The sequence below is a fragment of the Lepidochelys olivacea genome (genome assembly GCF_965140295.1).
Source record: "Lepidochelys olivacea isolate rLepOli2 genome assembly, chromosome: 2".
In the NCBI taxonomy this organism is placed as follows: Eukaryota; Metazoa; Chordata; order Testudines; family Cheloniidae; genus Lepidochelys; species Lepidochelys olivacea.
Genome location: NC_140412.1, coordinates 43396129 through 43410999, shown reverse-complemented (window position 1 = coordinate 43410999; position 14871 = coordinate 43396129). Strand labels below are relative to the sequence as shown.

The window sequence follows — 14871 nt, the reverse complement described above, 5'->3', positions numbered from 1 at the left end:
ACAGAACAATTATCTCAGGAAAGGTGGCTGGATCATCAGAAGTTTTACTGAAGAGGGGAGGAAGGTTAGCATAATTTAGTATTAGTCTGTTGCAAGTGTATGCAGTGAAATGTAAGGAGTTAGAGTCTAGATCTCGAGTAGGCAAAAGAGACAAAAAGAGCAGTCAGAAGAGAATCACATGGAGATCAAAGAAAGCAGCAGGAGATGAGGACAGGGCTAAGAGTCTCATTAGATTTCTTTTTATTAGATTTAAGGAGAAAGAAGCCTGTATAGAAATGAAGTAAGGGAAAAATGTGGTCAGAGGAGCAGAAGATGCAGATCAGGTTTAATTGTGTCTTGTTTATCAAAATAATACACTTCTTTTCAAAGTTTAGAACTGACTGAAGTTGTTCACACTGTTTTTATTTGCTACACATTAATGTCGGGTTGGGATTCAACTCAAACACGACAATTTTCCAGAGTAGACAGAGTCATGTCATGAGCTGCGGGAACAATGTGAAACACTGTATATAGTTCATTGACTCACCCGCATCAAGAGGCACTTTCCCTAAAGGAAGACTTTGAAAACACTCCTTAATTTAATAATCCACAATAACGAAGAAGTTGCATCGAGCAGTGAGGAGACTTGGGGCAAGATCTGCACTGGGGGCGGGCAGCTCTGCACGGGGGCTTCTTTCCAAGGAGTGACCGGGCAGGGCTGTAGGGGGGACTCTCAGTGAATGAAGGGAGTGCGGCGGCGGGGGGGGGGAACTCTCTCTCCACGGAAGGAGGGGTGGGGGGCAGGCAGGTCCGGGGGGAGGGTGGAGACTCTCCAGAGCGTGAAGGGGGAGGAGTGGACTCTTTCGTCCATTCCCCCCAACGCAGAGCCCGGTAGGAAGCCTCAGAGTTTCCTCGTCCCTACACCCTCCCAAACGCTACGAAGCCCTTCCCCCCCCCCGGCTCCCAAGATGGCGGCGGCCCCTCCCCCTAGATCCCAAGGGCTGGGGCGGGGCCCCTGGAGCCCGTCCTCCCGCAGCTGGGGCCAGGGACGGTGATGTGTGAGCGCGGCTGGGCGGGCGTGGGACGGGGCTGGCAGTTAGCAGGCGCGAGCGCGGCTGGGGCCCGAGCGGAGAGAGCTGCGCGCGCCGGGCCGGGCTCTCCCTCGGTAAGTCGCGCGGCGGGGGGCCTCGTGTCCTCTCGGCACCGGCCAGGCTCGGCTGCGGCAGGAGTCGGGCGAGCGGGCGGCGGCGGGCAAACTTTCCCTGCGGGCTCCCGCTGCCTGGGCTCCGGCTGCTGCTCCGCGGCCATGTTGGGAGCCCGTGTCGCCGGGCTGGCGCGGGAGCTGCCCCTGTGGGGACGGGCAGGGCGCGACCCCGCCCTCGGGTGCGGGATCTCGGCCGACAAGCTTCGCCCGCGGGGCTTTGCTCCTGCGGGAGGTCGGTGGGGCGCGTTTGCCCCCGCATCTCCGCAGGGCAGGGTGCCGCAGCTGGCCCCGTCCCCGTGCGGGCGGCAATGGGGGTGGGGGGCGGCTCACGGCGCGGCAGCGCTGGGAGTTGTAGGTGCTCAGTGCCCGTCCCGGGCCGGTGGTTACTCACCCCTAGCCCCGCTGCAGGCAGCGCCAGCGGGCGGGACTCCGCTCCTGCCTCCCCGTAGGGGACGCACCGAGTGCCTGCAGCCCCCTGCTGCCCTGGCCCGGGGGGGTGCGTGCCCCGGCCGCGGGGTTCATGCGGCTGTCGGGCTTCAGGAGCCAGGAGACGCCCTGTAACTTGACAGCATCAGTTATGGGAGTGGATTGTGACTGGAGGGGAGCGAGCGAGCTCCCCTGTATTTGTCACTTCGACAGGACCCTGTGGTTGTGGCAGCCGCGGGTAAATCTCTCACTCGCTTAAATGGGAACAGGGTTGGGCCCATAGTCTTTAGTTGTCTGGATTTGTTGTTTCACTTCACTTATAAATCACCCTGTATTCAAACTAAAACCCCCGGATCCTGGGTAGCTGTGTGGAAATAAATATTTGGAAATAGGGATTTATTTGGGGTTTGTGCACAGTATTTTGCAGGCCAGATATTTTTTTCTTGAAAAAAAGATTACATTTGTAATCTTGTTGTTTTTTTTTTCTTAAAGCGTTGTGACAATCATGTACTGATTGCATCTCTTTTAAAGTACCCTACTAACACTTTAAAAAGCAAAAGTGCTTAAGCATAGTGTGTGAAATTCATGAGGCATCTTGCACTTTATCCCTTGAAGCAAATATATGTTCTATGACCCAGTAAATGCCAGCTGCCAAAAGAGGGATTTCTTTGGAGCTGCGCATATATATATATATATATATATATATATATATATAGCTATACAGTGCCTATTACAGACCAGCATGTAGCCTAGTGTGTGTGGACAGACCTCTGTGCAAATGTGGAGTACCCTTGAATTTAGTGAGTCTCCATGTGCGTGTGGGGATCTATCTGCCTGTATGTCATGTTACAAAATCTGGGCCTAAGCACTCTATAAATACAAAGGTTTCCAAACAAATGCAATAGTATATAGGATTTACACCAGCATTCAGTTCCTGGCCACATTCTTAATGAATGCCTTTACTATTAATATATGAAGTTTTTTAAAAGAGCAGATAGATGTTGGCTCATCAAATCAGTATGAGGTTTCTGTTAAACACAATCCTTAATTGGTATGCCATTTATTGTTACTCTTATCTCCTGCGGGCTTCCATGAAGACATTTGAATAAACATAGCAAATGGACGATAAGTGATCAAATATTTATCACTACTTAATTTGAGGACTTTGAATAAATGTGATCTGTTTAAAGTTTTTTTCAGTGTTGTTGTAGCCATGTTGGTCTCAGGGTTTGAGAGACAGGGTGGATGAGGTAATATCTCTTATTGGACCAACTTCTGTTGATGAAAGAGACAAGCTTTCGAACTACACAGCTCTTCCTCAGGTCTGGGAAATATCTTAGGGCTTGTCTTCACATACAGCGCTACAGTGGTGCAGCTGCAGCACATTGTTGAAGATGCTCTTACGCCGTCGGGAGAACATCTACCGTTCGTGTAGTTTAATCCACCTCCCTGAGAGGCAGTAGTAGCTACGTTGGTGGGAGAAACTCTCCCATTGACATGGGGGTGTCCACAAAGGGGGTTAGGCTATTATAACTACGTCTCTCAGTGAGGTGGATATAGGTCGGTATGTCTGTTGTATAGCCCTGGCCTTAAAGTGTGCGTTGACTATTATGCTAAACTATGTTCCACCTTGTATTTAGTTGTATTTTCCCAGACCTGAAGAAGAGTGCTGTGTAGCTTGAAAACTTGTCCCTTTCATCAACAGAAGTTGATTCAGTAAAAGACATTTTCACCCTCCTTGTCTGTTTAACTCTTTATTCGTAGATTTGATTAGAGGTAACTAGCTATCCTAGATGAACTAAAGAGGGTTGAAACAGTTTGATATGATCACTAAAATAAAAATTTGTAAAACTGCCTGAATCTTCCGTTTGTCAACATGACTAAGTTTGTTAGTATTTCTGTAATTTATATATTGAAGTGTATATTTGATCTGTTGAAACAGTCTCATTTTAAATGTGATGAGTTATTCTGAAAGCAATTCAAGAAAAAAGACTTAACCGTTATACATTTAAAATAAGGCAAAAGAAAGATTATTACTTTCAGTTGCTTTTTTCTCGTTTGATTTTGTGAATACTTTGTGATATTTTTCTATATTGGGGAATAATGAATTGTACTCCTAGTAAGTACTACTTGGCGTCTACTTTAGTCTAAAATGTTCCGCTTTATTTAGAAATGTGGCTGCTGCCTAGCTACTGACTAATCCTTGATTTCATCAGTATTTTTAGTAAGCAAAGCTACTGCACATACCTAGAACTATGGATTAAGGATTCCTTTGATAAATTGACTAAATTGACCATAATGGTCTAGAAGCAATATAAGACTTCATATTCATTAAATTTGTTTGGTTACTCTAGAGACTGATATCTAATACTGCCAAATAAGTTATCTGAGTTTGTAATGCATTTAACATTTTAAATTAAAACAAGATGAATTAACACAATTAGGGAAGTGAGACTAAAATTAAATTGACAAATTTTTGACTACTTCCTCCTGTTTCCCAAATACGAAACTCAAATACTTGCTCAACTTCAAGGTCCCCGTTAAGATCTGTGTAGTTTAATTGGTTATTGTTAGTGATGGACTTCAGGGATGAGAGGGGGGGGGAAACAATAACAGAAAATGTGGAAATGGCAGAAGTGCTAAATTACTTCAGTTTCAGTTTTCACTCAAAAGGTTAGTAGTGAATCGAACATTGTGAATGCTAATAAAAATGTGGTAGGATCAGTGGCTAAAATAGGGAAAGAAAAAGTTAAAAATTACATAGGCTATATCTATACTAGAGACCTTACGGTGGCACAGCTGTACCAATGCAAGGTAAGGTCTCCTGTGTATGTAGTTCTCCTGTCAGCATAATTTAACCACCCCCCGATGAGCGGCAGCAGCTATAGCAGCGGGAGAGCATCTCCCACTGACGTGGCGCTGTCCACACCAGCACATCTGTTGGTGTAACTTATGTCGCTCAGGGGTGTGAAAAAAGCTTTACCAACAAAGATGCTAGTGCAGACATAGCCTTAGACAAGTTCGATGTCTTAAAGTCACCAAGGCCTGATGAAATACATCCTAGAATACTCAAGGAGCTGACTGAGAGGATATCTGAGCCATTAATGATTATCTTTGAAAAGTCATGGAAGACTGGAATGATTCCAGAGGATTGGAAAGGGGCAAATATTGTGCAATCAGTTTGCAAACACCTAGAACATAATAAGGTGATAGTAACAGCATGGATTTGTGTTGATTTGACATGATTTATTCTTGACAACAGCTTTCTTTGACAGGGTTAACAAGCATTTTGGATGGGGGTAGCAGTTGATGTGGTATATCTTGAGTTTAAGGCTTTTGATAGCGTCTTACATGATCTTCTCATAAACAAACTAGGGAAATGCAACCTAGATGGTGTTACTATAAGGTGGGTGCATACCTGGTTGGAAAACCATTCCCAGAGAGTAGTTATCAATGGTTCACAGTCAAGCTGGAAGTCCATATCCAGTGGGGTCCTACAGGGATCAGTTTTGGGTCCGGTTCTGTTCAGTATCTTCATCTATGATTTATAATGGAATAGAGAGTACACTTATAAAGTTTGTGAACGATACCGAGCTGAGAGGAGTTGCAAGTGCTTTGGAGGCCAGGATAAATTTCAAAATGATTTGGACAAACTGGAGAAATGATTTGAAATAAATAGGATGAAATTCAATAAGGACAAATGCAAAATACTCCACTTAGGAAGGACCGAACAAGCGCACGCACACAATGGGAAATGACTACCAAGGATGGAGTACTGTTGAAAGGCATCTGGGGTTCACAAGCTAAATGAGTCAACAGTGTAACACTGATGCAAAAAAAGCAAACGTCATTCTGGGATGTACTAGCAGGAGTGTTGTAAGCAAGACACGAGAAATAATTCTTCTGCTCTACCCCGCACTGATTAGGCCTCTGCTGGAGCACTGTGTCCAGTTCTGAGTGCCACATTTCAGGAAAAATTTGGACAAATTGGAGAAAGTCCAAAGGAGAGCAACAAAAATGATTAAAGGTCTAGAAAACATGACTTTATGAGGGAAGATCGAAAAAATTGGGTTTGTTTAGTCTGGAGAAGAGAAGACTGAGAGGGGACATAACAGTTTTCAGGTACATAAAAGCTTGTTACAAGGAGGAGGGAGAAAAATTGTTCTCCTTAACCGCTGACGATAGGACAAGAAGCAATGGTCTTAAATTGCAGCAAAGGCAGGGTAGTTAATGGAATAAATTGCCTAGGGAGGTTGTAGAATCTCCATCATTGGAGAATTTTAAGAGCAGGTTGGACAAACACGTGTCAGGGATGGTCTAGAAACTCTAGATAATACTTCAGTCCCCTGCACTCATGGCAGGACTGAGTCGGATTAGATGATCTCTTGGGTCCCTTTCAGTTCTATGATTTTATGAGATGCATGTTTCTTTGAACATTCTTTTGCAGGGTTCTCATTAGTATGTGGTGTTGCTACAGATGATCTGTAGTGCTTGGGCACAACAATATGAGAAAGTAGCATCTTTAGCTCTGAATTTAAACTATAACTTTAATTATACTTTGAGAGTTAACTTTTAATTGAAGAGTGGTTAAGGAGTTGAGTGCAAAATGAGAATCTTATTTCCATTATGACTACCCACTTCAATGGCTTCCTGTACTCTGGTTCGACTAATTAAAAACTGTATATTTCCAGGCGTTTAAGTTGTTTTGAGTATTAAAATTACTGGCTCTAAATGGCATTTAGACTGAATCCAGCAGTCCTTTGTGTGCTGAATATGAATCACTAATCCCATCAACCCTGCATTCTTTTTTTTACGTGGAAAATATATCACGTGGCTCTTAGAGGGGTGTGATGGGACTTAGCCTCCATCACTTTGAAGTAAGGGCTAAAACCCCAGTTAGTAATGCTCTGCACATTGGGGGGTGGCTGATTGCCTCCGGCCAGAAGAGGTGGAACTAGGCCTTACTCTAAGTTTACTTATAGGTCTACATCACAAAGATAAACCTGTGGCTGGTCTGTGCCAGTTGACTCAAGCTCAAGGGGCTCGGGTTGCAGGGCTGTTTCATTGCTGTATGGGCTTGGGCTGGAGTCGTAGCTGGAGTCGACATACCTTAGGTTGAGTTACTGCGGGGTCTACACCCCGGGGGGTTGACGGGAGAAAATCTCCCATCGACTTACCTTACTCTTCTCATTGAAGAGTGATCTGCAGTAGATTTGTCGGGTCTTTACTGGACTCGCTAAATTGACCACCAGTGGCTCGATCTCAGAGCTGTAGTGTAGACGTGCCCTTAGTGAGCACTGCCGCAAGGGCTTTAAGAGGTTAGTGTTGCAAACAAAGCTAGGTAGATGGAACCACTTAAATTTTAAATGCAAAACTGAGCTGTAGAGGCTTGGCATGGGGAGGAAATTAGATTAGTTTCCTCCCTTGTGTCATTCAGAATTGAGAAGGCAAGATTTTGTTTTTTCTAAATATGCATTGATGGCAGGAGTGTTGCTCATTCTGTAAAGAGGGCTGAATTCCATTTTTAATTATGAGTAGTGGGCTGGGATACAAATTTAGGGTTACATACTTCCTTGATTAACAGTAGATCTCTCACTAATGCAGCGGTCCCCAAACTGTGGGGCATGCCCCCTGAGTGGGGTGCAGAGGAACATTTCAGGGGAGGGATGCAGTGGGGCCCAGGTCAGCCCTCACAAGGACAGGGGTGGGAGTACCACCCAGCCCCGCCCCCAGCTCTGGCTCAGCTCCTGTCTCTCGGCTCCCGCTCCAAGCTCTGGCCCCGTTCCTGGCTGTGGCTCTCGATCATGGCACCTGGGGTGGGGGTGCAGACTGGGCAGGGGGGGGGCATGACTGAAAACATTTGGGGACCACTGCACTAATGTCATTGGGAGTTTGTACAAAGATCCAGGGGGGAACCAACCTGGCCTTTATCTGGTAACTAAACTTTTATTTATTACCATTATTCAATATCTTATTGTCACATTCAGCATAGATTCCAAGGCTAGAAGGGACCATTGATCATCTAGTATGACCTCCTGTGTAACACAGGCCATAGAACTTCCCCAAAATAATTCCGAGAGCATCTTTCTTTTTTTTAAAAAAAATCCAGTCTTGATTTCAAAATAGCCAGTGATGGAGAATCCACTAAATGAATCCCAATCAGTTGTTCTAGTGGTTAATTAACCTCACTGTTCAAAGCTTAGGCCTTATTTCTAGTCTGAATTTCTCTAGTTTCTTTTTCCTTCCTTTGCATTTTTCTCACTGTAGCAACTTTAAAAATCTCACCCATCTGTCTAAGGTGATCAGCGATAAAATAGTTAACATTTTATCATTGAGCTAAAATATAGCTTTTAACACACACCAGTGTGATTAGTGTTGGTGAGGTGGCACAGGGCTTCACTCATCTGAGCCGGTGTTTCAGGTTGTCTGCAGACTTGAGAAGGCAATAATAGCTCTGATACACATTTTCTTTACTGCCATAATTAACTGTGCTAGCTGGATTCAAGCTAGCTCGTGTGTAGTTTTTGCTGTGTAGTCGTATCCTGGTTTTGGTCAACCCTAGAATTCCCTTACATATAGTAAACTGCTGTTCAACCTAAAATGCTCAGAATTAAGTCCTGCTTTCCCATTGGAAAGAGCAGTATTGTAAATAACTACATTCCATGGCAACATGCTTTTCATCTTTTTATTGACTTCAGAATAATTATAGTGCTTAAGCTTATATTTTTTTCAATTACTTCATATGATTTGTAATAGCAGTAGCGATATCCAGATAGGGCACTGTTGTTGACTGCATGGACAGGTAAATTAAATAATTTGATTTACTTCTGATTAAATTTTCAGTGTTTATTTTGTTTGAAGAGAAAATAAAGGTTATTATATAAAACTTACTTTTGAAGTGGAACAAAGTAAGCTTAAAAAGTTGTCCTTTTTCTCCTAAACAAATACAGAATTTTATAATGTGTTGTGATATTACTTGTGCTCGAGTAACTTAGACAAGTAATTGTTTTAATGGTGATGGGGGAGAAAAGGGATATCTGTAGACCAGAGGTGGGCAAACTACGGCCTGCGGACCACATCCAGCCTGCGCGTCCCACCTGCCTGGCCCCTGAGTTCCTGGCCCAGGAGGCTAGTCCCCGGCCCCTCCCCTGCTGTTCCCTCTACCCCGCAGCCTCAGCACACTGCACCGCCAGCGTAATGCTCTGGGCAGCCTGGCAGTGCAGTTGCAGAGCCTTGGCCTGACCTGGTGCTCTGGGCAGCTCCAGCCACCTGTGCTCCAGGCAGCGCGTTAAGGGGGCAGGGAGCAGGGGGGGTTGGATAGAGGGCAAGAAAGTTTGGAGTGGTGGATAGGGGGTTGGGGTGGTCAGAGGGTGGGAGAACGGGGGTTGGATGGGGCAAGGGTCCCAGGGCAGGGGGCAGTGAGGAATGAGGGGGGTGTTTGGATGGGACGGCAGGGGGCAGTAAGGGGTGGGGGGTACAGGGGTGGTCAGGGGACAGGGAGCAGGGGGTGGATGGGGCAGGAGTCCCTGGGGGGGCTGTCAGGGGACAGGGAACGGGGGGGTTGGATGGGGCAGGAGCCCCAGGGGAGCTGTCAGGGGGCGAGAAGCGGGGGGGGGGTGTGTCGGATAGGAGGTGGGGGCCAGGCCACGCCTGCCTGCTTTGGGAGTGACAGCCTCTCCAACCAGCCCTCCATACAATTTTGGAAACCCAATTTGGCCCTCAGGCCAAAAAGTTTGCCCGCCCCTGCTGTAGACAGTGTGGAAGAATATATTTATCACACTGAAGAATGTTGCAATGTTTTTATAAGTCATAATAATAGCTGTACTAACAAGTCAAGTCCTGCAAATTCTTATTCAGTGAGCAGTCCTGTTGAGGTAAATGGGACTGCTTGAATGAGTATGAATTGCTTACTTGGGGGCTTGCAGAATTAAGGCTGCAATTTTGCACAGTAACGCTCTTTTTGATTAAAGTGTTAATCAGGGTGGATTTGATTTAAATCAAATTGATTTAAATCACTAGTGAAGAAGACTCGATTTAATCATAGTTTTCTACATAAAAGTGCATTCTTGTTGGTTGTTATAACCTTAATACATATTCTTCACAACTCGGAGATAGATGTAGGTTTCATTTTTGAAAGGTACACACTATACATTTTTAAACAGTGATTTATTTTGAAAACTTTTCAGATTAGTTTTACAGCTATATCAGAAAATGAATGATTGTTTGGTTATTTCATTTACCAAAGGTAATTGAAGCAGATATTTATGAAGTCATTGGGAGGTGAACTATCTCCAGTTCAACAGGTTAATCATTAATATATGGAGGATTTTCTTGCCATGCTGTATTAGGAGGAGAACACCACCAGACAGAGATTTAAATTTTTATTTAACTAAAACAACAACGTTAAGTATTCTGGATTTTTTTCTTCAACAGCAAACATATAATAGTTTAACAAAGCAAGTATTTGTCCTTAACTTCTCACATTTATCTCCAGACTTCTTCTCCTTGTCCAGATGTATTTCGCCCCCAACAATCTTCTATTCATTGAACTTTTTGAAACGTTGCACTTTTAGAGAGGTAAGGGATTGACTCTGTGTACATAGATTTGCAGAGGGACAATAGAGTTGAGGTCTGTTATTTCTCACCTCTATTTATTTATTTAAAAACATTTTTGTTGTTAACAAGCATGTTATCTCTGGAGACACAAATCCACAGTTTGAGAACTGTAAAACTAAGCATCTCTGATGGTATCTTCTAGACTGAGCACTGAGTCTCATTGGGTAGATGAATTATTTAGGTTAATCTTTCTATACGGAAGCCTGTGGAACCCCATAAATTTGGGTCCTAATCCATAAACTATTGGAATTCATTTACAAAACTTTTCTTAAACATTACATGAATATATTGTCCCATACTATAGAATTAGAATTTATAGTCCCTATTCCATGATGAGATATCTTTGAGTATAATGTATCTTAATTAAAACTATCTTTAGATTGTTTTGATAGGTTTTTTTTTTCAAAAAGCATTTTATCAGATTTTTAATTTTTTTCTTTAAACAATCATTGATTTTTATCCACCCTGGTGTTAATACTGTTCTGAGTATTTTTCTCCTGCATGGTTTCGATGGGTCTTTAATCTCATAGTGTTAGAGTAAATAATGAATTTCTCTCTAGCATATTTGTTTTGACTTTACAAACAAAGATACACACATCTGTTGAGTTTTTTATTGCACTCTTGAAGTTCAATATTTCATTTTATAGAGATAGTTGCTTGAGTGGATTTTTTTCTTTAATCTGTAGGGCTCATTATTTAGCATGTAATTCAGTAGAATGTACCATGACTTCTGCATATTGTATAAAATGGAATTCAACCTCTGAAATTTGAGGACTTGAAATACTGGGGTTTTCATTTTTCATTTTTATATATAGTAATTTTGAAACTTAAAAAATAGTTTATTGGAACATTAACATGTAGCAGAGGTTCTCAAACTGTGGTCCATGGACCACCAGTGGTCCGTGAACTCCATTCAGGTGATCCACAGATAGTTCCTTCTAAGGTGCGCATCTGGGCAGCTGCACACGAGAGAATGAAGGGCTACCCACCTAATTAGTGGAGCTGCACAGGCCTGGCTTCACTAATTAGGGCTTGGACCCTGGAGAAGACATGTGTAGGGTGAGCTGGTGGCCTTGTGGGGGATTAATTTAGGGGGTATTTGGGAGGGGGCAATGGAGTGAGAAGAGAGGGTGGAGGGAATTTGGGATGTGCAGGGCTGTGGCCGCCAGAGAAAGAGGCAACTTTCCCCAGCTCCAGGGCTGCAGCTGCCAGGGAGAGACGGCCCTCCTTCACAGCCTCAGCTCTGTGGCTGCTGTGGCAGGGGAGAGAGGGAGAGACCCCCTCCTTCCCAGCTTCAGGTTGGGGGCTGCCGCAGCGGGGGGAGAAAGGGCACGTCCATTGAATTAGAAAGCTAAGACTAGTGATATTAAAATATGAGTTGTGTGGTTTTATTTGTAGAACAAAAAAATTATTATTAAGGGTTTTTTTTATACACCGCTTTTATCCAAAGCGCTTTCCAATAGTTAGCTAATGGTACAAACAACATTTGGAAAGATCATTAAGTGGTCCACGAGGCCCTCAGCAATTTTCAAGTAGTCCACCAAAAAAAGAGTTTGAGAACTACTGACATGTAGTCTCTTCGCTAGTTTGATTGTACCAGTTCAGATAACTTTGAGATCTTAGCAGGGTCTTACAATTAAAGTTAGTCATTACTCTTAAGTCATTGTTTGTCAGAATGTTGCTTCAGAATGTCCTCTAGTGACAGGTTTACTAAAAATGAGAGAAATCCCCTTTCCTACAATCTTTTACCAAAAATGAAGGAAAAGTAATTGGAGTGCAATCTAAAACTGTAGAAATAGTCTGACAAACAAGTTATTGCTAGTGTCAAGATGTTGAGGGCGCTGAGTTATTTGCATGTGTTAAGTGGATGAGAGGATGAAACGCAGGACTCTTATGCTGTACTCCACATCTTGGAACTTTTCAGAAAGCAACTTTTTAGAACAGAAGAAGACTGTGCAACGTCTTATACAACTAATTGTTTAAAAAAGGAAAGTTAACTTACCTCTAGCCTTCCTGATTTTGTAATATGGGAAACAAAACTTGACACATTTTTCGCTTGCCCCTCTTCAAGTCTGTCAGACGGAGTGAGCAGGACAGACTCAACTGTGTGAGTATGGTTGTATTGTGTATAGCAGTAGCACACAAAGGATCATGGCTGCACTGTATTTGATGATATACAAACACACAGGAAAATAGTTCTCTTCTAAAGACCTTAAAAATAATTTGAAATAGGACACAGCAAGTGAATGATAAATGGTAGGATGAAAGATGAGGATGATAGTAAGAAATTAATGTGATTAGATGGGCTAGCTGTGTGCATGTCCTGAAGGTTCAAAATTATTGAACTGTTTTTTTTTATCCCCCACCTAGCTATCATTAGCTGTCTGTGTTAAACTCCCACAGACTGACTTTCATTGTACACCTGTGCTGGAAATGTGTATGTGGAAGTGATCTCAAGACTACTCCTCTTAGACCAGGAGCTCTGTCGTGATTATGAGCTGTTTTTTCAGGAGATAGGTCACAACTACCACTGTATAAGCCCCTTATGTCGGAGGCTGAGGCAAGAGGCATTGACAGCATTGTTGTTAGAGCTACTCTTTCAATTGTTGTGAATAGTTGTGGCAGCTGTGGGTGTGTGTGAAGGACTGGAAGTCCCTGCAGTAACTCAATAGGCTGTTTTTGAGCTTCTTGATCAAGATAGAGCAGTACAGCAGTTGGATTAAATCTTCTAAATGTTGCTGAATGTTCTCATAACTGGGGATTGTGGTTGCAGCACTTGGACCTCGGCCACCTCACGAAAGGTGAGGTATTTAATGGTCTCTGTTCAGCAGTCCAGAGTGCAAAATCATAATATGTGGTATGATACCGCTAGCAGTCTATATGGTGAAGTCATGACGGAGCTATCTGTTGACCCCTTGCCTACCCTGGAGGAGTTTTCCACCTGGTTCAGTTGAACTGCTGGGAGCCCTGGTGTAGACAGGGCTTTTGTATCTAGACCTATGTTTTTTACCCCTGCTTGCAATAGGCTTAACTAAAATGTTGGTAAAATGAGATTGGCTGTGGGAATCTGTTTACGTTATGGCTCTTACTGGTAAATTAGTGTTAGCACTGATAGAATTTTTTTTTTTTTTTTTGTGCCCATCACTGGAGTAGACCTGGCTCCAAAGTCATGTCCACACTACAAGGTTAATCTCTACAAAGTGAGTAAATGTGATTGCAAACGGAATGCCCTGGTTTCACATAACACTGCTTTGAAAGTGTTCTGCAACAATGCTTCAACAATATTCCAACCCCATTAAGCAGATGATTAGATTAGCAGATTGCAGCCATATTGGCCATCTAACAATATTATAGAAATATTGTACTGTGGCTGTTTTTGAAAGTAGAAATATTTTTTATACTGGTTCAGCTTTCTGTTACTGTTTGCAGGTCTAAAGAGACTGATCTCACCAGGTCAGAAATGGAAGTTAAAATTGTATTTTTAGAGCATTCTTGCTACTGCATTTGGGCCCAGTTTTGAGCTGTGGGAATGTGTGGAATTGTGGGACCGATGTGGTGGTAGTATCTTCTGATTATCATATAGTTTTGCACCTTTAGTAGGTATGTGAATGGCCAGACGCTTTTGTACACTTAAAATAATTTGGCATGTGCACTGAAATATGCCCAAATTATTGTGTATTCATTGGTTTAGACATGCCCTCTCAACTTTCACATCTTAGTGGTCTCACTATGTGAACTGTGGAACTGCCTGAACGGCTAAATCAGTTTTTCAGCAAATTATGACTGTTTACCAGTGAGGGCCCTTCCAGGCTACAACTCTTTCTTTTTGTAACCATTTCATGACTCTTATCTGATCTGGCTACAACAAACATGGTTGAATTTTGACTACACAGCAGCTTCATAACAAAACCATGTTGAACCAAGTCAGGTAAGTCATGAAATGATTACAAAAACACTCTTGAACTTGTAGCGTGGCAGAGCGCTTACTGGTAAGCAACATTTTTTTGTCACAGAATTGAGTTAGTCTTCCCTGGCAATCCCATGTTTCCTACAGCGGGGCACCAAAGAGTGCAAGCCCAGTAAAAAAAAAAAAAAAAATCAGAAATGTATGTCTGAAAATCTAGGCAATTTGTAACGTTGAGCGAAAGTAAGGTTCTCTGCATTACATTAACCAATGTAAACAACTGTATTATTTAAAGTATTCCTTTACTATTAAATTATTATGGATAAGAAGTCAGTTCATGTGTCTGGGAAATGTGTTCTTTTGGAGATAAAGATTAAAGACGGTCAAGTATTTTATTTTTAACATACAGGAAGCTTAGTTGAATGTAGGTGTGTGTAGTTTAGAAGTGCCAAAATAAATGAGCACCTTCCTTGTATTCTAGATGCCTGATTTTTATGTATAAGAGTGGAATGAAAAGATTTGTTTTAATAAACATTTGTATAACTGATCCTAGACATGCATGGTACTTAGAGAGATTAAAGACACTGTTCTTGCTTCAAGCATACAAAGCAGCATTATCTTTTACTTTGTTCATTTGGGACCAACTTCTATTTTTCAATAACTTAGTCACTGAAAGCCTTTAATACATTTAGCCAGTTTCTGACCTGAAATACATGAGGGAAAACTTAATTTGATAAATCTT

The 14871-nt window shown here is 42.7% G+C and overlaps 1 protein-coding gene across 2 annotated transcripts in view; it reads left to right on the top strand.

Moving 5' to 3' along the window:
* Positions 1–929: 929 nt before the first annotated feature.
* The window catches only part of PLEKHF2 (pleckstrin homology and FYVE domain containing 2), a 44682-nt gene continuing 30740 nt past the window's right edge, over positions 930–14871 (top strand). Inside the window, exon 1 of one of the 2 annotated variants that reach the window (XM_084621026.1) lies at positions 930–1144. The gene's annotated coding sequence lies outside the window, so the exon portion shown is untranslated. The remainder of the gene's footprint in view (positions 1145–14871) is intronic. The other variant, XM_084621025.1, reaches the window with a different exon arrangement.